The sequence below is a fragment of the Mirounga angustirostris genome, unplaced genomic scaffold (assembly GCF_029215605.1).
Source record: "Mirounga angustirostris isolate CCGP_5_RB_7025 unplaced genomic scaffold, mMirAng1.0.hap1 SCAF_5, whole genome shotgun sequence".
In the NCBI taxonomy this organism is placed as follows: domain Eukaryota; kingdom Metazoa; phylum Chordata; class Mammalia; order Carnivora; family Phocidae; genus Mirounga; species Mirounga angustirostris.
In genome coordinates, this window is record NW_026991713.1 from 14,861,635 (window position 1) to 14,886,726 (window position 25,092).

The 25,092-nt window shown below is 45.1% G+C and overlaps 1 protein-coding gene across 2 annotated transcripts in view; it reads right to left on the reverse strand.

The window, feature by feature from the left end:
* The window catches only part of ABTB3 (ankyrin repeat and BTB domain containing 3), a 304,103-nt gene that overhangs the window by 87,636 nt on the left and 191,375 nt on the right, over window positions 1–25,092 (reverse strand). The gene's annotated exons all lie outside the window — the stretch shown is intronic.

The window sequence follows — 25,092 nt, forward strand, 5'->3', positions numbered from 1 at the left end:
GGAAGGGCACGCACTCTAACAACAGAAGGCCCTACATTTGAGCCCATGAATCGCTAGCTGTGGGACTTGGGCAAGTTGCTTAACTTCTCTGTGCCTCAGTTTCCTTGTATGTAAAATGGGAGAAATCGTCAGGCCACCGCATGGGATTGTGAAGATTAAGAGAAACTCTGTAAGGTGTTTAGCACATAGTAACTGCTCAACAAAGCCAACTGCCATCGAGCATTTGTCTTTTATTGGCTTGTTTGATAATGACAAGAGCCATAAAGTAAGTACCATTCTCATCTTCATTCTACAGGTAGTGAAACAGAGGCACAGAGAGATTAGACAACTTGCCTCCAGGTACACAGTTATAAGGAGCAGTGAGACCCAGAGTCAGGGCTAGTAGCCATGCTTTCTATCATTCCCAGGCAGAAGATAGAGCACGTGCAAAGGCCCAGAGGCAGGGAGGGCATAGCGCTTTGGGGGAATTCAGCTTGATGGGGTTGGAGCTGAGGTGGAGGAGAGAGCACAGTGGAGGAGGTGGACTGGTAGGATAACACTGGAGAGAGACAGGGGGAAACACCATACAGGGCCTTGTAACTTCTGGAATAAAAATATAAACTCCTAATACTTTAATTTTTCCTCAGTTAGGACTGCAGTGGAAAAACACAAAGAAAGTATTTGAAAAGAAACATCAAGAATGGATTAACGGGGCACCTAGGTGGTGCCATGGGTTAGGCATCCATCTCTTGATTTTGGCTCAGGTCGTGATCTCAGAGTCCTGGGATCAGGCTCCACGCTCAGCAGGGAGTCTGCTTGAGATTCTCGCTCTCCTTTTCCCTCTGTTTCCTGCCCCCACCCCGCCCCCGGCCCTGCTCACACCCTCTGGCTTTCTAAATAAATATCTTAAAAAAAAAAAAAAAAAGAACGGATTGACAAAAACACCTCTGAAAATGCAAAACAAAAAGTTCACTGTAACTGTTTAGAAAGTTAATGGAGAATATTTTTATACTCTGGCAGAGACGACTGGGTGTCCCTCTATGCATGTTTTCCTCTTCTTCCCTAGTAATAAAACCCCCAATTGTTAGCTGGGCTCATGACCATCTAGCACACATTTTTCAGCCTCTCTTGTAGTTGGAGACTGGTTCTTACAATTATATAGGCAGAAGTTTCTTGTGAGACTTCTAGGAAGGTCCCTAAAAGGAGGAAGCCCAACTTTCTCTGGTCTTCTTCCATTCTGCTGGCAAAAATGTAGACATGATGGTTGGTGTTAAAGCAGCCACACCGGACAAGAGGTGGAAGCCACATGACAGAGCAGGAGGACTTGGATTTCTGACAATTGCTTCAGTGGCCATACCTCTCCTGGATTCTTACTTCTAGACTTTGTATGAGAAATAAACTTCTATCTGGTTTAAACATTTGCTATTTGGGTTTTCAATCACTCAGAACCAAATCTAATTTAACTGACACTAATATCACTTCCCGTAATGTTTAAGTTAAATCTGTATTTTTCCATTATTGTGTCACCATGGATTTGAGTTTCTTTTCCCTTTACCAAAAAGAGGCAAAAACCTTCCCTTTTAATAGATATCCTCTACAGACTGCGAACTGGGAAACTTGAGGCTGTATTTGATCCTTGAAGCTACGTGTATTAAAATATTTGTTACAATGAATTGTTTGTTCATTTAAAGGTTTACACTATGTCATAGGAAGTTGAGCTGCTTTATCAACTTTGTGAAAATATACTGACAATGGCTTTGAGCTCATCTTGACTTGAAAGATTCTTGGGCTGGGCGCCTGGGTGGCTCAGTTGGTCAAGCGACTGCCTTCGGCTCAGGTCATGATCCTGGAGTCCCGGGATCGAGTCCCGCATCGGGCTCCCTGCTTGGCGGGGAGCCTGCTTCTCCCTCTGACCCTCCCCCCTCTCATGTGCTCTCTTTCTCTCTCATTCTGTCTCAAATAAATAAATAAAATCTTAAAAAAAAAAAAAAGAAACATATCTGGAAGTCTTGATCCTTGCAGAAGTTCTCTTGCAAGGAAACATGATATATTTAAATAAAATATATCACTTAAATAAAATCAATTTTATTTTATTTTAGCTATTTTCCCCAGCTTTACTGAGATGTTATTGACATGTAACATTGTGTAAATGTGAGGTGTATAGCATGATGATTTCATATACTTAGAAACTGCAAAATGATTACCAGGGTAGGATTAGTTCACACATCCATCACCTCACAGAAAATTACTATTTCTTTTCTGTGGTGAGAACATTTAAGATCTACTCTCTTATCAACTTGCAAGTACATAAGATGGTATGGTTAACTAACTATAGTCACTATGTTGCACATTATTAGATCTCCAGAACTTACTCATCTTCTAGCTGAGGTTTGCACCCTTTGACTAACTAGCCTCTCCCCATTTCCCCCATCCCCCAGACCCTGGCAACCACCAATCCACTCTCTGTTTCTATAAGCTCAGCTGTTTTAGATTCCACATATATGTGAGATCACACAGTATTTATCTCTGTCTGTCTGACTTATTTCACTTAGTATAATGCCCTCAAGGTCCATCCATGTTGTTGTAAATGGCAGGATTTTCTTTATTTTTTTTCTCATGGCTGAATAATATTCCATTAACAGATCAATCTTAAAACACGATCTCTTTCTTCCCTACCAAAAAAGGGGCTAAAAAGAGGAGACCAAGCATGGTCTAGGAGTTTCCCCCTATGCTGTCCTCGGTGTCCGCGCCACCAGGCTGTGGTTTTGAGAAAATGATATTCTTGTTCTCTTGTAATAAACCCTTTGAACTCACATTACCCTGCATTTGGCAGTATGACAAGACGGATTAAATTCATACGTCAGCCCTGATCAATCAGATCCCTATGGAAACACAGACTTAAGACAGCTGATTCCCCAGGTCTCCTGGGGCACCCTAGACCGACTGAGTCAGAAGCGTGTTTTGGAACAGCCTGGTACTGATCAGCCGGGTGACTTGTTTATCCTTGAGGTTCTGTGGGTGTCAACTGTACTCACCAGTAGACTTAAGAGACCAAAGAACCTTTTCTTCTAGCTTAGGATGATAGCATAATATATATATATTTTAAAGTAGACTCCACATCCAGCATGGATCCCAACGTGGGGCCTGAACTCACGACCCTGAGATTAAGACCTGAGCTGAGATCAAGAGTCAGTTGCTTAACCGACTGAGCCACCCAGGTGCCCCACTAGCATAATATTTTGAAATAAATACATGAATAACAAAAATACTAACATTAGGAAGTGGCAAGGGGGCCGGGAGAAGCCACGAAGGCAGCTTCCAGAAGACCTTTCTGCTATGATGCAAACATCTTGTATCCGTGCTGTCCAATACGACAGCCACCAACCATACACAACTACTGAAAACTCGGAATGGAGCTGGTGTGACCGAGCAGCTAAAATTCTAATTATATTCAATTTTAATTAATTTAACTTTAAATAGCCATGCGTGGCTAGCAGCTGCCCTATTAGGTAGGGCTGTTCTAAGGGATGTCCTTCAGGTCCGTATAATTTCAGACAGGAATCCTGGTAGAATGGGGTAGTGGAAAGAGGGTTACATACAGTAGATATTAGGCAACCTAAGTTTTGACCCAGTTTTTCCATTATCATGATCTGTATCATCATCATCATCATCATCATCATCATCATTATCAGGATTTTATAGCATCCACCATTTCTCGGGTGCTTACAATGTTCTGGGCTCTGTGCAAAAAGCTTAAATGGATATTACCACATATAATTATAAAAACAACCTTGGAAGGTAATTACTATTATCATCCCTAATTACAGATGAGCAGATGGAGGCTTAGTAACTTCAGAAGCTAAGGAACTTATATAGCATATTTAGGTGGGATATTGAATCCCAAAGCTATGGGGCCGGAGCTGGGATTTGATCTCAAGTGGGCCCGAATCCAAGGTCCACGGGCTTAGTCATTATATGGGTTCTTGGAAGAACAGTGTGGCATTGACTAAGTCATTGAACATTGAGAAGCTTCAGTTTCTCATCTAGGAAGTGAGGAAGCCAGGCCAATTGAACTCTAAGATCTGCTGAAGTAGGAAAAGGTCATGATTTCATACTTGCCTTCTGGGGCAGGGTAGGGGGTACTTTATGTAATGAATGCTATTGTTTACAGATGTGGCCATGTGACTCGAAAAGACCCTGACCTGAGCATAGTCACTAATTTCCCTAGATGTAAGCCTAGACCAGGTTATAGATTGGTTTTATTTTAAAGATTTTATTTATTTATCTGAGAGAGAGAGAGATGGAGCACACGTGTGCTGACCAGTGTGCAAGGAAGACAGAAAAGGGACGGGCAGAGGGGGAGCAAGGGGAATCTGAAGCAGATTCTGCCTGACTTGGGGCTGATCTGACAACTCTGAGATCACGACCTGAGCCGAAACCAAGCATCGGATGCTTAACCAACTGAGCCCCCTTGGCACCCCTAGATTGTTTTAAAAAACTCCCCAGGTGACTGAGATCACCAGAAAGATCTAAGAGGATTAGCCCTGGATAGAACTTGCTAAAAGTCAGAAATGATCCTCCTGTGAACAGTTTTTTGGTAAAGATTATGTTGTGTGTGTGTTTAAATTAGATGATGAGCTTTATAGTGCATGTTTCCCTTTTTGCCTTGGAGGCCAGGAAACTCAAAGCTCCATTTTGCACTCAATTGCCATAATAAACCTTAGGGGAGATTATCCTGGTATGGTGGTCTTCTTTAGTGTTAATGACATATGTTTTTGTATCGCTATCCTTGTTTTGTGGTTCTGTTATATCTCACTCATATTGTGAATCTAGCAGAAATCCTTTTCAGAGTTAGATGAGTTATAAATGATTATTAGAGAAGCATCATCTGTGTCAGAGTATACCAAAGCCCCCAGAATAACTGGAATAATAAAGTAAAAAAGAGAGTGTCACCATGTAGAATGGGGAGGTCCTTTGAAAAGGTAGTGGATGGAAATGGGATAGATTTTCCCTGTAAGAAGAGAACAGAAAAGGAACATGGAGAGAGGAAGGAAAGAAAAGAGAACTTCCTGGAGAGCCTTAAAAATCAAGGAAAAGACTAGGGTCAAAAAAGAGGCAGTTTTGGTACCCATAAAAACAACTATGTGGCCATTTAGCAGATTTATGGGATCTCCACATGCATGAGAAGAAAACATATGTGCAATTTACTTCTCTAACTAAACGTTACCAATTTTACATTTTGCAGAATCTGGAGAGATGACAGAAACTAGAAAGGGAGGTTTTGATTTTAATAAACGGAAATGCCAAAGGGCTATTTCGTAGGCTGGACTCTGAAACTCCTTGAACAGGACAGTGCTCCAGCTCAAGCCTCTCCATCTGCACACACACAATATCCAGGGCTGCTCATCTGCTAGGTGGTGAGAAGACTGGGTGTGTCCGCGCCCCGCCTACCACAACCTGTCTAGGCCCCTCAGGAGAGGTCCTGCAGCTTCTCTCCAAATCAGCAGGTGAAGGCGTTGAGTTCTAGGGCCAGCCCCAGGGCAGGCAGAGAAATTTCCAACCGGAGGGACCAAAGCAAACCTCATCCAGGGATGAGCCTGGCCTGGGGAAGGGAGACCCAGCCAGGCTAGAAACAGCACTTCTCGGAGGGGGAGGGATGCGGGCTGGCAAGCAGGTCAGGATGTCTGGATTTTGCTGGGGTGTGGGCACTGGTTCTGAATGGAAGCTGGGTGCACGGCGGTGAGGGGAGGAGGCAAAGATGTCACCTAACCCTTAGATCCCTCTCTCACCTGGACAGTGAGGATAATGCCCACTGGTCCTTCCTCGAAGGGCCACGGAGGGCACAACAGGTAACACAGGTGTGGAAGTACAATCATGGGGAAGATATACATTCAGGCATCTTCATGTGCATCAGGCACCTAACGCATATGGTCTTAAGTTGTTACCAGTTTAAACATCAGGATAAGAAAAACACAACCGGGAAGGTAAGTCCACTCACAAACCCCTCACTTTGTCAGGGTCCTGTCCATTTCCTTTAGGCCCTCCAGCCCAAACTGCAGCAATACCACAGACTGCCTAAAGGCAGAGCCCCCAAACACATGCTTAGTGCACAGGCTCTGTTCTCATGGTTTTTCTCATCTGTTCCTTATGCCTGTTCTCATTCTGCTTCTAGCTCCTCAGTCTTGCTGTATTCCTCTCTGCTCGCCACTGGGTTGTGTCCAGGTTGAAGCTTCGCTTTCCTCCAATCTGATTATACACACCGCTTTCATGCCTTCCATCTTTCTAAGTCCATCTCCCTCCTTTATCTTCCCCGGATACAGCCTTCTTTCTCAGGTAGGGATTCTGTGGGGGTGGGTCCCCCGAGTACTACCATGCAATGAATGAAATGTAAGTCACTTTCTTCTGAAATAGCCACCCTGCAAGCCAAAGCCAGGTACACATTATCACAATGCTTGGGTGTTGACTCCACTATCCAAGTCACTAGAATGGGGAGCCCTGGAAATTATTAACCATGCTTATTTACTTTAGGTTTCCCCCTATGATATCAAGGACAGGGATTTTCATAGTAATAGGTGCTAAGTCCATGTTTGCTAAGTTAAATCGATAGCTATTTCCAAGAGTGCAGGGCTCTGGAGTCAGACAGCTCTGGGTTTTTATCCTGGTGCTGCCAGTCAACTGGGTCAGTGGCCAAATCCCAGCAAGTCACATGAGCCCCGGGTTCCCAACTGGAAGTGGGGTAATACGTGCTCGGCAGACCTGCCTGGCACACAGAAGTTGCTCAGTAAATTACAGCTGTTTTTAAACAGTGAAAGGTTGCATCTGAATTAGGCATTGGACTGATTCTAGAAGCCCCAAGGAGCAAAAGAAGGAGTAGTGGTGGTGGCTCCCAGGAGCGGACTTCAGCTCCACATAAGTAAGACCTCAGAGGAGTCTCAGCAATCTGAAGCTGGAATGGGAAGGAAGCCTCTAGGACTGGTGCCTTGGTTGGACGATCCCGTGGGGAGGCCATTAGGAAGGAGATCCAAACATCCGATGGATGGTTGGACTAGAGACTCCCAGTCCCTCCACACCCTGTGAGTCCCACACACCAAATTTAGCTGATTGGCCACTTACATACAGACTCTTTCTAGAATCGGACCACTGCATTATTTTCATAATAATTTCCTCATTCTGGTTGTTCTCTCCAATCTCTTCATGTTGCTGCCAAGATGAATGCAGTAACCTGTAAATCTGTCTAATAAAAGTATAAATTCCTTGGCCTGGCCTCAATCCACATATGTTTTCATTGTCTTGTGCTCCCACTTCATACCCGTCCAGCCCCAGTGTGTTCTGGCCACACCAAATGACCAGTCTTTTCTGGAACGCCCATGCTTGATACCATCTCCCTGCCTTTGTTCTACTCTTGTTTTCCTCCCTCTTTCCACTCTCTCCGTCCAGTTAAATCCTAAGAGAGTGATCAAAGGTCACCTCCTCTGGTATGTATTCCCCAAGAGCCCCCCCCCCATATGATACAGTTAGCTACTTGTTTCTCTCCACCTCCATACAGTACTTTGTACATAATTCCATGATACCACTTATATTATTGTTATAATTCATGCCTTTATAACCACCCCGATCACATTGTGGAGGCATGGATTATTCACCTCTGTACCCCCCAAACTTGCACATAGTAGCACTTGCCACAACTCGAGATGACATTTTATATTAGTGTCCTTGTTTGTTCTGTCTCCATTAGACCATCAGCTTCATGAGAACAGGGACGTATCCTGTGCTTTGCTGGATCCCCAGTACTTAGTACAGTGCCTGGTTCATAGGCCCTCAACATTCTTTGAATGAATGAACACATGTTTGTTTGCTTAGCTTAAATCTGGTGGGTTTCCCACTTTACTGTGGGTTGGTGATGGTTCCCTGGAATGTTTTTATAAGAACCAAGTTAAAAAAAAAGAACCAAGTAAAATTATAAAAATAGCTAACTGTGGTTTATTTTCAGTTGTGTTAAGGGTAGGAATCCACATAATTAAGATTCAGTGAGAACCAGGCTTGGGTAAAAACTATGTTAAAAGTCAGGTCCAGAACCCTGGCCAAAGGCCCAGAATCAATCCCAGTGACCCTCGAAGACTTCAGAGTCTAAGAAAGTCAGAAATGAAATATAAATGATGGGCAGGCATTAGGACCACATTCCTCTTGAGTTTAGATCCACCACAATGAAACTAGTGCATGTTGGGGGCGTCTGGCAAAAGTGTCACTGTCCACAAGGCTTTTGGAACAAGGCTGTGCCAGTCTCTCCCAGAACAGGTGAACTCATACACTAACAGGTTTTAAAGTTGCTAATGGGATTGTTCATAGTGCTTTCCTATTTGTAGGTAACAAGTACAGACTGGGGATATCGCATGGTCCAGAAACTGTATGCTGTCCATCCTAACGTGAGACCCGATTCTGTTCAGTTCAGTGAAACCCAGTTCGGTTCAGTTCCATTCAAGTAAACTCAAATAATTCAATTTAACAAACATTTACTGAGCGACTCATCACACATGGAATATTAGAAACCAAACTACTCTGTGTGCCCAAGAGGCTCTGCAAGATTTGACTGCCCACTTTGGACTTCATCTCCTACACTCTCCCTGCCCACTCATTCTGTTTCAGGCTGACTGGCCTCCTTGCTGTATCTTGCATGTGCCAAGAATGTTCCTGACCCAGGGCCTTTGCACTTACTGTTCTCTCTGCCTGGCAAGATCTGTGCTCAGATACTGACATGGCTTACTGCCTCCCTTCCTTTAGGTCTCTGCTCAGATGCAACCTCCTTAGAGAAACCTTCCCAGACCACCCTACCTGAAACAGCAAATTACATCACTTGTACATAATTTGAGGACTCAGTTTTATTTCTCTTTACACCACTTATCTGTGATGGATACTTTATTATAATTTATGCATTTGTTCCTTGTCAGGCATATGGTAGATGTTCTATAGTGGTTGAATGGATGCATGAATAAATGAGCGCCTGCTGTGTACCAGTTCATACACTTGGTGAGACCAGAAAAGGTCCCTGCCCTCAACAAACTCTTGAGGTCATGCGAAAAACATGAGAAAAGAAACTATCTAAAAAAGCTTTATGCATACAATCTTCTGGGAGGACGAGTCAAAATCAGGTGCAGTGACAGGGGGTAGGAGGTGGGACATGCCACCCTGAGCCTGGAAGTGGGGGGAGAGAGGAGCTTGGGAGAAGAATCCAGGCAGAGGAAGTTAGTTGAGGAAATGCAGAGCAAGTTCAGGGGACTCTGCGGCCTGAGGCAGCTGAAGGGATAAGGGGGTAGGAGACATTGTGGAAGATGAATCTGAGAGATACTAAATGCATGAACAGTGAGGGCCATTTATGGAGCAGGCTGATCACTTAACCTGTTCCCTGTTTATTGACTGTCTTCTTGGAGCAGGGGTCTGTGCTGAGTTTTGTGGAAGACACAGGATTTAAGACCTGGACCCTGGTGTTCAATCTAGCAGAGGAGTTTAGTGTGCCCACACATCCCCAATTTTCTAGGACAGCCCTGAGGGCTAAAGTCTGTTTACCTGTCCTTAATTATCCTTGTGTACCTGTTCGATTGAGTCTTTGGATTGGTGGATTGGAGCATCAGGTGGTCAGCCAGCAGGGAAGGAAGGACAGATAACTACAATGTGAGGCTGACCATGAAGAGTGCCTTGTGAGATGGTCTTATAAGGTGCTCTGGGGTCTGAAGAGGGACAACGCCTCCAGGGAAGGTTTTGAAGACAGTGGAATGTGCTGTTCATGTTTTCAACAAGAGGGTCCTTGGTTTTGCCTATTTACTGATTTCTTTTTTTCTTCACAGGATGTTCCTTCCACATCCTCTTGCCATAGGGTCTCCAAGTAAAGGGTGAGATTCTGTGTAAGGATCTAATAATGGACAGTGTGACAGAAGACTGCCCAAAAATGCTCACTGCAGCCTGGGAGTTTGAACTTTTCAGTGAAACAGAAGCCCAGGAAAATAGCCACCTTCTTTTGCCAGCACATTCAACCTCAAGTCCTGGGCCCGCCTGAACCCGACTGGCTAAATCTTGACAGAATTCCTCACGCCAGTTTGAAAGACCCAAGGAAGCCCTCACGGGCAATGTTTCTTACATACGGGGAAAACAAAAACAGAGCCGTTTAAAATCCAGAATAATAAACAAACACAACTCTTCAACAAATCTTTCCTGGAATTTGTGGAGACTTCCTAATTGCTGGACACCACCAACGGAATACACCATGAACTTTGTCCACGGCACCTGCTCAAAACTTGCTTTCTGATGACGCTGTATTAAGGCTCTGCTCCATTCTAGAAGCAAGATGGGAAGCAGGGTGGGGGATTTCCAGAGATCCCTAGAGCAGCTCTTTGGTTTCAATTTGGCCACTCATTGCATGGCTTTTGGGCAAATCTCATGACTTTTCTAGAGCCAGTCTCTTTAAAGTTGTGAAAAACAGGGGCGCCTGGGTGGCTCAGTTGTTAAGCATCTGCCTTCGGCTCAGGTCATGATCCCAGGGTCCTGGGATCGAGCCCCACATTGGGGTCCCTGCTCAGCAGGAAGCCTGCTTCTCCCACTCTCACTCTCCCTGCTTGTGTTCTCTCTCTCACTGTGTCTCTGTCAAATAAATAAATAAAATCTTAAAAAAAAAAAAAAAGTTGTAAAAAACAACCCTAGCTGGTCTTTCCACTCCCAGAATGCAGGGAGACTGCATGTGTGGAAGACTCCTAGACATGATGAAGTGCTCACTTAAAAGATTTTTATAGTGATTGTGGCCAGACACCTTGCAGGTCAGGTGGGGGCCACTTCTCCTTACATTTCCCACAAGGCATTTCTTCCCGTGGAACACAATGACACACGGGATCTGGGTAGGCTTGCCTCCCCGGGCTCTCCTTTTCTGCAATTTCTCACTCAAAGACACCATCAGAAGCCTCATGAGTTAATCCCTCAGTTGCTCTACTTCAAAGAGATTACTCTTTTTATATCCGTTCCCTCTGCATTGATGTTTTGGTCATACTACTGTGTGTAGTTTTAAAAGAAGAGCAATTCACAAACTGGAAACAACCCAAGTGACCAGCAACCTGGGAACCACTGGGTACCTTATGGTGCATTCACAAGATGGAATATTTTGCAGTCATTAAAAATGATGTTTATGGGGGCGCCTGGGTGGCTCAGTTGGTTAAGCGGCTGCCTTTGGCTCAGGTCATGATCCTGGGGTCCTGGGATTGAGCCCCGCGTCCGGCTCCCTGCTCAGTGGAGAGCCTGCTTCTCCCTCTCCCTCTGCCTACTTGTGTTCTCTCTCTGTCAAATAAATAAATAAATCTTAAAAAAAAAAGGATGTTTATGAATGTTCTGTAGTAGTACCAGGAAAAATGCTTATGGCATACTACGTGAAATAAAAGCAGATATAAAATTATATACACATACACAGTACAGTTATTTTATTTTATTTTTTTTAAAGATTTTATTTATTTATTTGAGACAGAGAGAATGAGAGAGAGAGAGCACATGAGAGGGGGGAGGGTCAGAGGGAGAAGCAGGCTCCCTGCCGAGCAGGGAGCCCGATGCGGGACTCGATCCAGGGACTCCAGGATCATGACCTGAGCCGAAAGCAGTCGCTTAACCAACTGAGCCACCCAGGCGCCCAGTACAGTTATTTTAAAAAGCCCCACTATTTGTATTAAAAACAAAGATGAGAAAGGTACCAAATAATCACTTCAGCTACCTCTGCATAGTAGAATTATAGATTATTTTAATTTTCTTTCTTGTGCTTTCCTGTATTTTCCAAAATTAAAAAAATCAGCATATATAATGTTTTGGTAAAAAAAATAATATAAAAAATTGAATTTATAGCACCTTGTATTACAGTTGTAAAAAGGTGCAGTCCATGAGGAGAGCAAAAAGGAAGGAGGGGACAATGTGATTGAATCAGTGAAAACCTAGGATAATGGTCAACTAGGAGACGCGCAGACACGTGTATGTTTCACGGGGGAAGTCAGACTTTGAAAAATGCAGGATCAACTCAGATGCTATGTCTACTGGGCAAATGACCAGATTTACTGCCTGGGCTGTTTTCCCTAATGTGTAAAACTCAGGTATGTGCTGGCTGTCAATATCGCTGTTTCTGGAAGGATAAAACAGAGCGGAAACTTGGCACGGGACAGATGGTTTGAAAGCAGGCTGACCTCGGGGAGTGTCCCTTCTTCGCAGGCCTTTCTGCTCCCGGGCACCCGGGGTTCCCGCTGGCCCTTGCCATGCTGGGCCAGCCCTCAGTTTGCACTGGGCACCTTCAAGGGCTAATTTTCGCTCATGTTCTTTTAAAAAATTTTTCCCTACGTGTGCAGGATATTCACGCACAGTGCCCGAGGCTCCAGACATAGGGCACTCAGAGGGTTGCCAGTTCCCAGCAAAGGAGAAGGAACCAAAAATCCAAGGAGGCTAATGTAGCTTCCCTTGGGACTGTTCAGGCCAAGGGAGGAGGCCAGTTGGTGACTTGTCTTGCTAGGGGACATGGGAGATGGCACTTGGTCAAGCCACACGCTTGTCATCTGTCTTCGGGGCTCTTGCAGTAACCTTCATGCCAGGCTCCACTCTCCTGTTGCCTTGCACTCAGACTGGTCTTTATGTCCCCGTCCACTCCGTGCCAGGCCCTGGCTGGCTGCCAGACAGAGCATGAGCTAATCAAAGCCCAGTCCCTGCCTCCAACGAGCTCAGACATGGAAGCAAACAGTAGTACAGCAATAGCCCGGGCTATGCGGGAGGCGATCGGGAGGACACAGGCTCTGGACTCACAGTGCTCGGGCCCAACCTCCAGCCTGGCCACTCACAAGCTCAGCCAGGTGACCTTGGGCAAGTCCTTGAACTTCTCTCAGCCTCCCTCCTCATTTGAAACTAGGCATAACTACAGCATCTCAGAAGGTGATTGGGACATTTAAGTCGGGTGACCCGAAGTCCGCTCATGCCAGGGCCTGGCACACGATGGCACCAAGTGTTGTTGGCACTTTCCACAGAGAACAGGGGAGGCCTTGTCCTGCTGGGGGCGGGGGGCAGGGGAGGTAGCAAAGATTTCACAGTGGCGGTGAGGATGCAGCTGTCTCGAAGGATGAGCAGCTTATCTGCATTTGGCTTAGGCTTCTCCCTTTGTTCAAACCTTCACCCTCATCCCACCATTGAAGGAACCAAGGCCCAACAACACCTGTAGGACATAATTTTCTTCCATACACTTCTTTCTTTCTTTCTTTCTTTCCTTTCTCTCGTTTCTTTCGTTTCTTCCTTCCTTCCTTCCTTCCTTCCTTCCTTCCTTCCTTCCTTCCTTTCTTTCCTCTCAAGATTGCATTTATTTATTTGACATAGAGAGAGTGAGAGAGCACAAGCAGGGGGAGCAGCAGAGGGAGAGGGAGAAGCAGATTCCCTACTGAGCAGGGAGCCCGATGCAGGGCTCGACCCCAGGACCCTGGGATCATGACCTGAGCCCAAGGCAGACGCTTCACCAACTGAGCCACCCAGGCGCCCCTCCCACACACTTTCAGCTCAGCAATGATATTCTAAATATGTAACTCTGGGTAAGGCTCAGGCACCACCTACGTCCTGTGGCCTTGATGCAGGCAGAGGCCCCCCTCTGCCCCGCCGTGGACCCGGATGCCTTGCTGCTGGTGCCGGATGGCCGGGTCGTGCAGTGGGGGGCATCTGGGCCTGCAGTTCTTCACCAACTCATAGGGAAGCATTTCAGCATTTTAACAGCTGGCCAAACAGCTGCACCTCTATGAGCCAGCTGAAGGTCAGCCTGGCCTCTGCTGTAGTCGGACTCGCTGGTCTATGGAACTCGGGAGACTTCCTTCTCACCGGGAGTGCCCGATCTTATCCATGTTTCAGTCCGCCTCCAAAACCACCTTCCTGGGTCCCCTGTGGCAGTTTATCTGCATCCCCCTTCTGACCCTTTGGCCTTTCTTTCTTTGATGATGAATGAGCTGCACGGGGGAGGAGACATGGGAGGTCCCCTGGGTCCCCCCTCCCTAGCAGAGGGCCTGGCACACAGCAACAGCAGGTAATGGGAGGGAGCTCTGGAGCCCGGCTGCTGGACGTGAATCTCCCTGTGACCTCTCTGCCTCATCTTCCCCATCTGGAAAGTGGGGACGACAACAAGGAGGCCTACCATCATGAGGTTATCCTGAGGGACAAATGAGTTAATTCATGCAAAGTACTTGCAACGCCCGTAGAAGATTCAATGGACACTAGCTCTTACTATTACTATGCTCAGGCACTCAATTCATGTTCGCTGAATAAACAAATGAAGAATGAACGACAGAATAAGAAGTTCAATCATAAATAAAATAAATAATAAACAAGTTTTAAAAATTAAATAAAAAAGGGAAAGTTCAAGTAGCACTGCGGTGAAGATTGAAGAGGCAGGTTCTATGCTGATGGTAATTCATTCTAGGAGGCGAGTGTGTTTCTCCAAGAGGTTTAACTCAAGACCTGAGCTGAGGTCAAGAGTTGGACACTAGGGACGCCTGGATGGCTCAGTCAGTTAAGCATCATTTAATCAGATGAAGTGATTTGATTATCATTATTCCATTTACATTAGCAATATTTATGGACGCCTAAGCCAGGGAAAATACTAGAAGGAAAAGGGAAGGGAAGGGGGAAGCACATTAAAGCAAGAACATTCCTGGTTGGAGATTTTCAGGTTTTTAACCTTTGGAGGGACCTTGGGCCCTCCCCTTTAAGCCCAACAGTCCTTCCTGTCCCCAAAGCACAGCACACGGTTGAGAGAGCAAACTCTGGACTCAGCTGCCTGTTCTTGCATCCCACTCCGCCCCCGACTAGCTGTGCAACGTAGGCAAGCAACACAAGCTCTCTGAGCCTGACGTTCTTCATGGGAAGGGAGAGACAGCAGTCGTGAAAGGTGGTGCTAATACACTCCTAACATTCTTGGGAGGATTCAGCGAGCCAATGCACTCGGAAGGGAGACCTGTATGTGACAAATACCTCGTAAGATTTGGGGGTGATGTTGATGATGGCTGCTTTGAAATACCGGGCTCTAAGATCATCAAAACATGGGGACATGGAATATGCCTCGGCAGGTGAGCTGGTCCCTGGTCTCTACGAGGACTCCTTACTTACATATTGCTTTGGGAGCACTGATTTTCATGGGCTGTTTTTCTCAAAGAGGGTTGCTATCTGCACTGAGCCTCCAGTTCAGTGCTGTCCAATAGAAGTTTCTGTGGTGATGGAAACATCCTATATGTCCAAATGGGAACCACTGGCCTCGTGTAGCTATTGAGCATTTGAAATGAGGACAGTTGGTACTGAGGAACTGAAGCTTTAGTTCTGTTTAATTTTTATTCGCTCATTCATTCATTTTATTATTATTATTATTATTATTTTAAGTAGGCTCCACACTCAGCATGGAGCTCAACGCAGGGCTTGAACTCATGACCTTTAGATCAAGACCTGAGCTGAGGTCAAGAGTTGGACACTAGGGACGCCTGGATGGCTCAGTCAGTTAAGCATCTGCCTTTGGCTCAGGTCATGATCCCTGGGTCCTGGGATTGAGTCCCACGTCAGGCTCCCTGCTCAGCGGGGAGCCTGCTTCTCCCTCTGCCTGCAGCTCCCCCTGCTTGTGCTCGCTCTCTGTCAAATAAATAAATAAAATCTTAAAAAAAAGGAGTTGGACACTTAACCGACTGAGCCACACAGGTGCCCCTAATTTGTACTCATTTAAATTCAAACAGCCACACACGGCTGATGGTTACCATACTGGACAGTGTAGGGCTAGTTCCTCAGTCTCTGTGCATGAAGGTGAGGTTTGCCTTCCTTTTCCCATAAAATGAAGAGTTGCTGTGTCAGCCGAGACCACACCGCCGTGGCAGCCAGTTAGCTGGGATTCAGAGAAGACCTGGATATTCAAACGAACAAGTGCAGTGTGTGCATCTGATCAGACTCACCCTGTGTGTTGGGAGAGAAGAAGGTTGTTCTTGAACTTGAGCCTCTCAGCTTGTCACCATGGTCAGGAACAATCTCTTCTGCCCCTTGGCTGGGAAAAAAACCTCTCGAGTCGAAGCCATTTGACAAGGCCTGGAGGCTAGATGTGTTCAACAGTATTAAGCTGGTGAGCTTTCAGATTTGCCCTGCTGCCTCTCTCCAGACAGGACACCTGTGAAATCCTGCCTCACCTTTGCCTTGCACACTTCTCGCTAATTTGCTATCCCTGAGCCACTTTAGAGGGGCCACCTTGTTAGGCTGCAGATGATCATTATATTCAGACACTCAGTGTCTTCCCTTGGCTGTTGCAGCGCCGCAGTTCTGCAGGCTGGCCAGGTCTGACCTCTGGAATCTGTTCATTTCGTCAAATTACATAGAGATCCAGCATCTCATGAGGCTCAATCCAGCCCCCAAAGCCTATTATGTGCCAAGCTCTACCAGAGAGACAAAAATCACCATAAAAGCTTATTTCTTGCCCTTATGTAACTTAAAAATGGGGGCTGAAGTCAGTTGGGGAAAGGAATGACAAACACACAAAAGACTACCATGTCTTGTCATTCACGGTATGGCCCAGGGACCAGCAGCATCACCTCACCTGGGAGCTTATTAGAAAGGAAACATCTAGGACCCCTCTCCAGACCTATGAATAGAATCTGCATTTTAATGAGATCCCAGGGGATTCAAATGCACATTCCTGATTACAGTCTGAGAAGTCCTGCCATAGTGTATGTTCACGTTCCAAGCACCATGACAATGAGAATAACAAGGGCCATTATCTATAGAGCACCTAATGTGTGCTGGATTTGAGTGCGTTATATATATGAACATATCTAAGAAGGTGTCAGCCTGAATTAAGGGAGAAATAATTCCTACCATTTACGGAACACCTCCTACGTGTCGGTGAATGCATACTGCACTGGCAGAAGTTAGCTCACCGAGCACCGAAACAGCCCCATGAAGTCGTAATTATTATTTCTTGTTTACAGCTGAGGAAAAGAGGCCTGGGACACATGAACGGTATAGCAAGTGCCAAGCTGAGGGCTGCCTGAGTTGGAACACACAGGTTTCGACCCAGCTCTGTTCAGCTCTTATTCAAATGAATAAATAAAATCTTAAAAAAAAAAAAGAGCATTTATTGAGCGCCTACTATATGCTATGCACTGAGCTAGGCCCTCTACACTTAGTATAGCCTGAGGTGGTAGGGAAGGGTTCCAGGAGGAGGTGATGCCTACAATCAGTCCTGAAGGATGAACTGACTAAGCCAGATGACAGAGAGGTAGAAAGGAGGCAATGTTCCATGAAGAAGGCAGAGCCTGTGCAAAGGCCCTGAGGCACCACGCTGTGAATCTGCTGCAGGTGCACTTATGACCCCAGACAAGTCCACTCATCCCACTAGGGCTCAGCTTCACCTTCGTCATCATGGAGCATGTTCAATATGCCTGTTCTCGGATCTCTCTTGACTTTAAATGCCCAGTGATGGAACGGTCCCTTGAAAAATCGTGCTTTCGAAGGCTACTCAATGACATGGATCAACAAAACTGCATAGTCCTTATTTTGTGAAACAACCAAAAGACTTTGATATAGACAGAATATATGCCCTATATGGTCCCAGTGCTTATGGGTGATTCAAAGTGTCTTCTTTCTTGATTTTTTTTGGAGTCACCACATTTTATTTAATACATTAACATATTAGTTTCATATCCTACAAACAATCATGAAGATTATAAAACAAATTCTAGGGATTAGGAGTGAGGCTTTCAAACATTATTATTTCTTTTGAAATCATAGCCCACTGATAGCAGAACAGCCTAATGAATGTGAGCACAGACCAGGGCCTGACTCCAAGAGTTCAGACACTAATTCTCCAACTTTAGCTACATGACCTTGGGCAAATTAATCATCTCCAGTTAAGTTAATATAGTGGGGGAAAAAAGGAAGTTTCACAAAACATCCTTACCTTACCTCATGAAGACTACTTGGATTTTTTCTGTTCTAGTTCAGTTTTTAAAAATTTAGGTTATAGGGGCGCCTGGGTGGCTCAGTCGTTAAGCATCTGCCTTCGGCTCAGGTCATGATCCCAGGGTCCCGGGATCAAGTATCTATCTCTGTCAAATGAATAAATAAAATCTTTAAAAAAAAATTTAGGTTATAACCCACAACATCAGGGGTCAGAAAATTTTTACTAGAAAGGGCCAAAGAGTATTCTCAGCTTTGTGAGCTATTTGGTCTCTGACACAGCTAATCAAAAGTGCAAAAGCAGCCTTAAATAATATGTCCACAAATAGGTATGGCTGTGTTCCAACAAAACTTTATAAAAACAGGGAGCGGGCCAGATTTGGCCTGTGGGGTATAGTTTGCCAATCTCTGCACTGCACTGATTTAATGGCCCTTTAATGAGCTGTAACCCACAGTTTGAAAAAGAGTGGGATTAGAGTCGTTTTTACCTTGGCCAGATGAAATAAATTGCAGCCATGCTCAAGTTATGAACGGATCATGTTTTAAAACTTTCTCAAGTTAATTATTTAGAACTCAACATGCATTTTCCCCCTTGTTTATATGGTTGTTGGGATTCTAGGCCAATCCACCACGGCCCACATACAGCCCTGCAGCTGTGGCCCCCTCACTCTAGCATGTTCCCATGTCTCTGTTGACTCTGGATTTCTCCAGGACCCTGTAGCACTGGGCTGGGCATTGACGGGTCTTTTGTGCCAGACGTGATCACTGGGTTTGGGAAGATGAGGAAGTAGCATTCTTCCTCTGGGAAAAGGCATTCTGCATCCCTGCTGAGGATGCCAGGAATAGTCCTTCTCCCTCCTTCTCCTTTCTATCCAAGTTCCCAGAGTGTTAGTCTAAAGGGTCCTTATGCTGAGGCGGTATTTTGGTTCTCAGCTGTGGTGTGTAAGCTCATCAGTTGTGAGATGTGTAGCTAACAATGGTCAAAAGTACTGAGCTGTATAAGTGATTGACTTGTGTGCTATTTATATTAAAAACAAGTAGATTAGGGCGCCTGGGTGGCTCAGTTGGTTAAGCGACTGCCTTCGGCTCAGGTCATGATCCTGGAGTCCCGGGATCGAGTCCCGCATCGGGCTCCCTGCTCAGCGGGGAGTCTGCCTCTCCCTCTGACCCTCCTCCCTCTCATGCTCTCTGTCTCTCATTCTCTCTCGCAAATAAATAAATAAAATCTAAAACAAAAACAAAAACAAAAAAAACCCAAGTAGATTAGAAGAGCATAGTACACCTTTGTCAACTTTTTTGGCTAGAACCACTGATGACCTTACTGGGTTTGGAGAATTTCCCATATTATTAGTCCATGGTTCACCAAGGCAGAAATTCACCTTCCCAGACTCCCTTGCAGCTAGGGTGCAGGCATGTGGCCTGGGCTCCGTTGATTTGGAAGCAAGTGGTGTGACATAGGTGGAACATGAATCTCACTAGGGTGTTGGTAGACATTCAGCTTTCATGGGTAATGGTGCAGAGGTCCTGCTAGGAGTGTCCAATGCTCAGCATTGGTGGTGTGAAGTTAAGTGTCTGTGCCCAGCCCTGATGGCCTTGAGGTCTTTGCTAGAGCAGTCCTGGGGTGCAACCTGGACACTGTTCTAGGTTGTGCAGCCCTGCAGCCTCGTTCTCTGGCTTTAACACCCACCGGAAGTCTTTTTAAGCTCTACTAAACATTTAGACTCATGGGACTATCATAGGTCACACTTGGCCCAGCAGGATAGCATCAAATGTTCCCTTCAGTGGGAGTCCTTATAGTCAGCCATCCTGGAGCTATCTTCTGTTCAGGTAACACTCAGGTGCAAGATGATGAGATCCACCTGAGTGACTGTGAGAACTATCCTGGTTTATGAACCCCAATAGCTCTTGTAGCAACTCCACAGATAGAGTTTTCAAGGTTCCTACAAGGTCACTGCCAGTGACAAGAGCCAGTGGGTTCAGGGAAGCCCAAAGCTCTGGATATTTATAAAGTATTTACAGTACTAGCAGGCCAAATCAAATTTATCAATGCTAAGATTTATGATTAGGCAATATTTGCTGCTTGGTAACATAGTTAATACTGCAATTTTTATCATGTTTCCAGGAGAACAGAGCTAGAGAATTAACCCAAGGTCCAATTCTCGTGCAGAAGGGGAAAGGACCTGGTAACCTTCTACCTACACTGGGCCTTCCAGAGGTTTTCTTTCTGCTCTAAGCAGTCATAGTAGGTTTAACCTTTGCAACTAAGTAATGCTGTTTGTGTCAAGGAAACCTCTGCCCACTTGCATTCTGATATGTACTCCTTAGGGTGAAGGAACAAGGAAGAATTATAATAGCATGCTGGAAATTTTGCATAACCCTGGGAGTATGCCCACTGGTGTATGTTAACACTTGACTATTACCTGTCACATATGCCACAGATGGGAAAGCAGCAAGAACTGATGTGCTGGAGTGATCTTTTGACAGGGCGAGTGTCTTGGAAGATGTATTTGGGTACCATTAACTTCTAATGTCTGCTATGTTTGCTTTATTAACTCTGTTTCTTCAAGTGTAAATTCTTCCATTTGTTAAGATTTGTTTCCTTTCTCCCAAACAGTTGGTGATTGGTGATTGTATACTTATGTTTTTGGTTCAGCTGTTCCTGGTAGACAGTGCACCACATCTGTTTATACAGCTCTGCTTGCAAAAGGGGCAAGAGCTCCCACTGCCTAGCTGTGTGTTTTTGTTTGCTTTCAGTGAGACTGGGGGAGGACAGAACTACCTAACTGAGTAGTCTTCTGGGTAAAACCCATCTCTGATCTTCTCAGGCATTACCAGCTACCTCAGGCAACAAAATAGTCCAATTTATCCTACTACTTTTTCATTTTGTGGTCATTACTGAAGTCATCTGTGGCCAAACACATCTAGAAATCACCGATATTTCCAGTAATGATATAGGGGAGGAAAATCTTGTCACAGACTGAAGATGATTCCATTTAAAGCCAGCAGCCTCATATAGCTTCTACTATCAAAATTAAGGTGTTTACATTTATCGTTACTAAAATAAATATTGCCTAACATAAACCTTACAAAATAAATATTGCCTAATCAAACATATATATTTACATATAAATATATATAGTAAAATATTGCCTAATCATAAATCTTAGAAAATCTGAGTTTTTTAAGTAAAAACATCTGAAGTACCTGAAAGATTTTATTGACTGATTGATATTATGATATGTGTTTATTTTGATATTCAATTTGAACTACTGAAGGTTCTGTCCTAGGAAAAAATTAAGCAGAATTACCTATTTTTTTTTTTTCGGTTGTAACATTGCTTTTTTTTTCTTTTAAGTTTTTTTGCCTTTTTTTTTTATTATGTTATGTTAGTCACCATACAGTACATCATTAGTTTTTGATGTAGTGTTCCATGACTCATTGTTTGTGAATAACACCCAGTTATTACCTATTTCTTAGAAATATTTGATAAATGAAAGTCAGAAATAAGGATGACATCTGAGCTAAGATTTCTTTGTAGAACATCTGATGCTCCAATACAAAACAGGCTTTGCTGATGACATTGGTTGTGTTTATTTTTAACTAAATTAGCAAATACTTGTTAAGCATGTGTAATGTGCCAAAATACTATGTTGGGATCTAGAAAAACATATAAAAGGTAGACTGCCCTCAGGGAGTTTTATTATAAATTGAATTAAGGAATTAAAAAAAATTAAGTCACAAACCAGTGGGGTGGGCTGGAGTCAAGGCTGGGTACCATAATTAATTGCAATTTATTTCTTTCAGTGGAATCTGAAGCTACTCTCTTCCTGGAGGCACTTGCAAGGTTAGCATTGTTTTTCACAGAGCATCATAAATCTTCAGTGACCAGCCTTTGGCACATAGAAGATTTAGCGATACCGAAGATCAGATTCTCCTGATAAAGAATGTTTTCCTCCTCTTTCTTCTCCATGTTGAATTTGCAAACACCTGACTTGAACAGGATTCCAAGTCTGGCCTTTTAGTCTTAGTCTCTACTCCATGTGGTCTGGGTCATGCCTGTCTATCTCACTCTGGAGCTCCAGCTCTTTACAGGCCCTGGTCCCAGTACATGCTTCCAGCCAAAGAACTGCTCTGCAAGATTTTAGAAGCTCAAAAACTAGTAGCCAAAGTTCTGGAAAAACTTGAACTACAGAAATTTCACACTGGCACTGAGCTTCTTCAAAATCCCGCAGTGAAAAACGAAACTATCCAAAACAAATGTAGTAACTCTCAAGCTGGGCCCACATGAAAGGGTAAAATAGGGCATGTAGGTCTACTTCCAAATACTCCAGCCAGGGAAGAAGGCTCTTCTGACAAGCAGAGACAATTTGAGGCACAAAGCAATCCATATTTCAGTCCACAAATGTTTCCAGACTTTCTGCTGGGAATGGACAAAAGCAAATGATATTCAGCCCCTTTCCTGAAGAAGAGTCTAGTGAAAAACCATATAAGCACCATGGCCCTACTTGATGTTGCCAGAATAAAAATAAAGAGTTAAGGAAATGTTGTTTGATTTTGGGGGTGAGGAGACAGAAAGAGAGATAAACAACTCCAAATTAGAGTACACCACCCACTGGAAAATTCTTGTTCAGAGGTTTTGGTAGGGAGCTGGTGACTGAAAACAGAAGTCCTCTCTCCTCTGAAGCCCTTCCATGTGTGGTTTCAGATGCTAAACACCAATGTCTATTCCATCAGGGAACAGAAGAAATAGCTTTTTGTCTAAAAGGAACACACACAGGCTTCTGTAGGGACAACAACAACAGGATTTTAGAGCCGCCCTGCTAAATAAAAAGACATATAGTATCAGCTACTCTTTTGGAGCGTGAGGAGGAGGAGAGCTGCTCTCATGCCACGCATAGTGCTGGTGGCTTAGCTACCATATTGAATTCATTGCTTACACCAGTCCCGTGAGGCTGGTCCCACTCTCATTTTACAGTTGAGGAAAAGAGGTTCCGTGAGGAGGAATGGCTTGTTCAAGGTCTCAGAGCTAGAAGAAGCAGGGCTGGGATACAAGACCAAAAGTCAATCTCATTCCCAAATCCACACTCTTTCTGGAGGACCAAAGTGAATACAACTCAAAAATGACAAGTTCTACTTTGCATTTTGTGCTGACCCCTGAAAAATCAACCAAAGAAGATAGGAAAGGTCGAGACAGAACTGACTCAACACATTTGGGGCCATGTTCTCTTTACTCTGCTCTCCCTCAAAGCTCATGCGTCTTTACATCTTGTCCCAGAAAGTCTGGAAATCTCAGATGGTCTCCTCAGACTGACAGCCACTCCAGCTGCACTCTGAATCCTGAAAGGGATTCCAGAAGGAAGATGGAAGCCGAGTAATGGAAAATGTAATGGGGCCATGTCCCTGTGTTGAGTGGGGGGCAAGGAGTCCATCACACAATGAGATTCACATTCTAGAAGTTTCAGTCTGGTGGCCATGAGGTGGACGGAGCAGCTCAGAGGATATTAAGCCTCACACTGTGGGAGACTGTGTAGAAATCAGATGCAGTAACAGAAGTAAGAGGTAACAAGGTGCCCAACCACACAGGGGCAGCAATCTCTGGGGGTGGGGGACAGAGAAATGAGAGATGCCGTAGATGCAGCATTAGTAAGACCTGCTGACCAGCGGCTGTAGGAGAGAGTGAGGGACAGGAAGGAGTGTGGGGCAAGGCCCAGTTTTCTGACAGGGGTGACCGGGTTGGTGGTGACACCATTCTTAGAGATGAGGGAGAGAGAAAGAAGAGTTGGTTTTAGGGGAAGGAGGGTAACTTCAGATGTGAGGTAGTCATGAGCACACCCAAATGGAAATGTTCCACAGGCAGCTAGATTGACAGGTTTGCTCATTCTTTCTACAAATATTTACTGACTCCCCACCATGCACCAGATGTTGAGCTTGGCATTAGGTGTGGAGTGGCGACCAAAACCCAAAACAGACGTGTTCTCTGCCCTCATGAAGCTTACAGGCAATAAACGAACATGTAACAGAATCACGATGACCAGCTGGAGTAAGTGTTACACAGAAAAGAATAAGGTGCTATGAGAAGAACCAGTCTGGGGGCACCTGGGTGGCTCAGTCATTAAGTGTCTGCCTTCAGCTCAGGTCATGATCCCGGAGTCCTGGGATCGAGCCCCGCATCGGGCTCCCTGCTCGGCGGGAGGACTGCTTCTCCCTCTCTCACTCCCCCTGCTTGTGTTCCTTCTCTCACTGTGTCTCTCTCTATCAAATAAATAAAATCTTAAAAAAAAAAAAAAAGAAGAACCAGTCTGAGTGTGTGAGACTTGATGGGGAAACCGAGGCTGAGTAGGACGAGAAGGTTCTGGAGCTCAGAGGAGGCACTGCCTGGCTGGAGGTGGAGGGGGGTCCACTGGGGGTCATGTGCACACTGGCGGGTGGTGAGCCAGATACTATCGTACAGGCTGTTGGGGCGGGGGCCGAAGAGCTAGAAGCCCCACAGGCTGAGGCTGCTGCTCGTTCACTCAGTGCGAAGGCCACACACTCACAGGGAGCACTCTGGGTGTCTCGCACTGAGGTTACAACCTGCCCAGGGACGATGGGCATTTTGCCACCTCTCCAATGAGGGCATGCTGGGCCCGTGAAAATCCGTACAGGGTACCCACTGATTCGGCCTAGATCGTGGGAGGCCTGATGAAGCTAACTCCAGGCAGGACTGAAATCTTCATGCTAACTCGGGATTCTCAAACACAAAACAAGAACAAAACCTCAGCAACTTTTGTCTAACTCATGCTCCATTCTCTTCCTGGAAATGAAAGCCAGGAGACGTGGTTTTAGAAGGGAGCCCAGTTAAGCCCCAGTCCGTCCCTGCAGGAGCTAAGCAGCCAGTGAGCATCCCAAAATGGCTTGTAACCGTTTAACAGAGAAAAGAAGACCGCGTTAAGCCCAAACTGGGAGTTGTTCGCCTACGTGCAGAGAGTGTCTACAACAACAGAAACAACAGCAAACGTTTACTGAGCACTTACTATGTGCTGGCAACTGTTCAAGTCACTCAGTCTTCCGACAGCCCTATGCAGGATTTACTTTCAGTAGCCCTACTGTGCAGATGAAGAAACTGAGGCACGGAGAGGTTAAGGCGCTTTCCCAAGGCCCCCACTGTCCTCTGACGTTTAA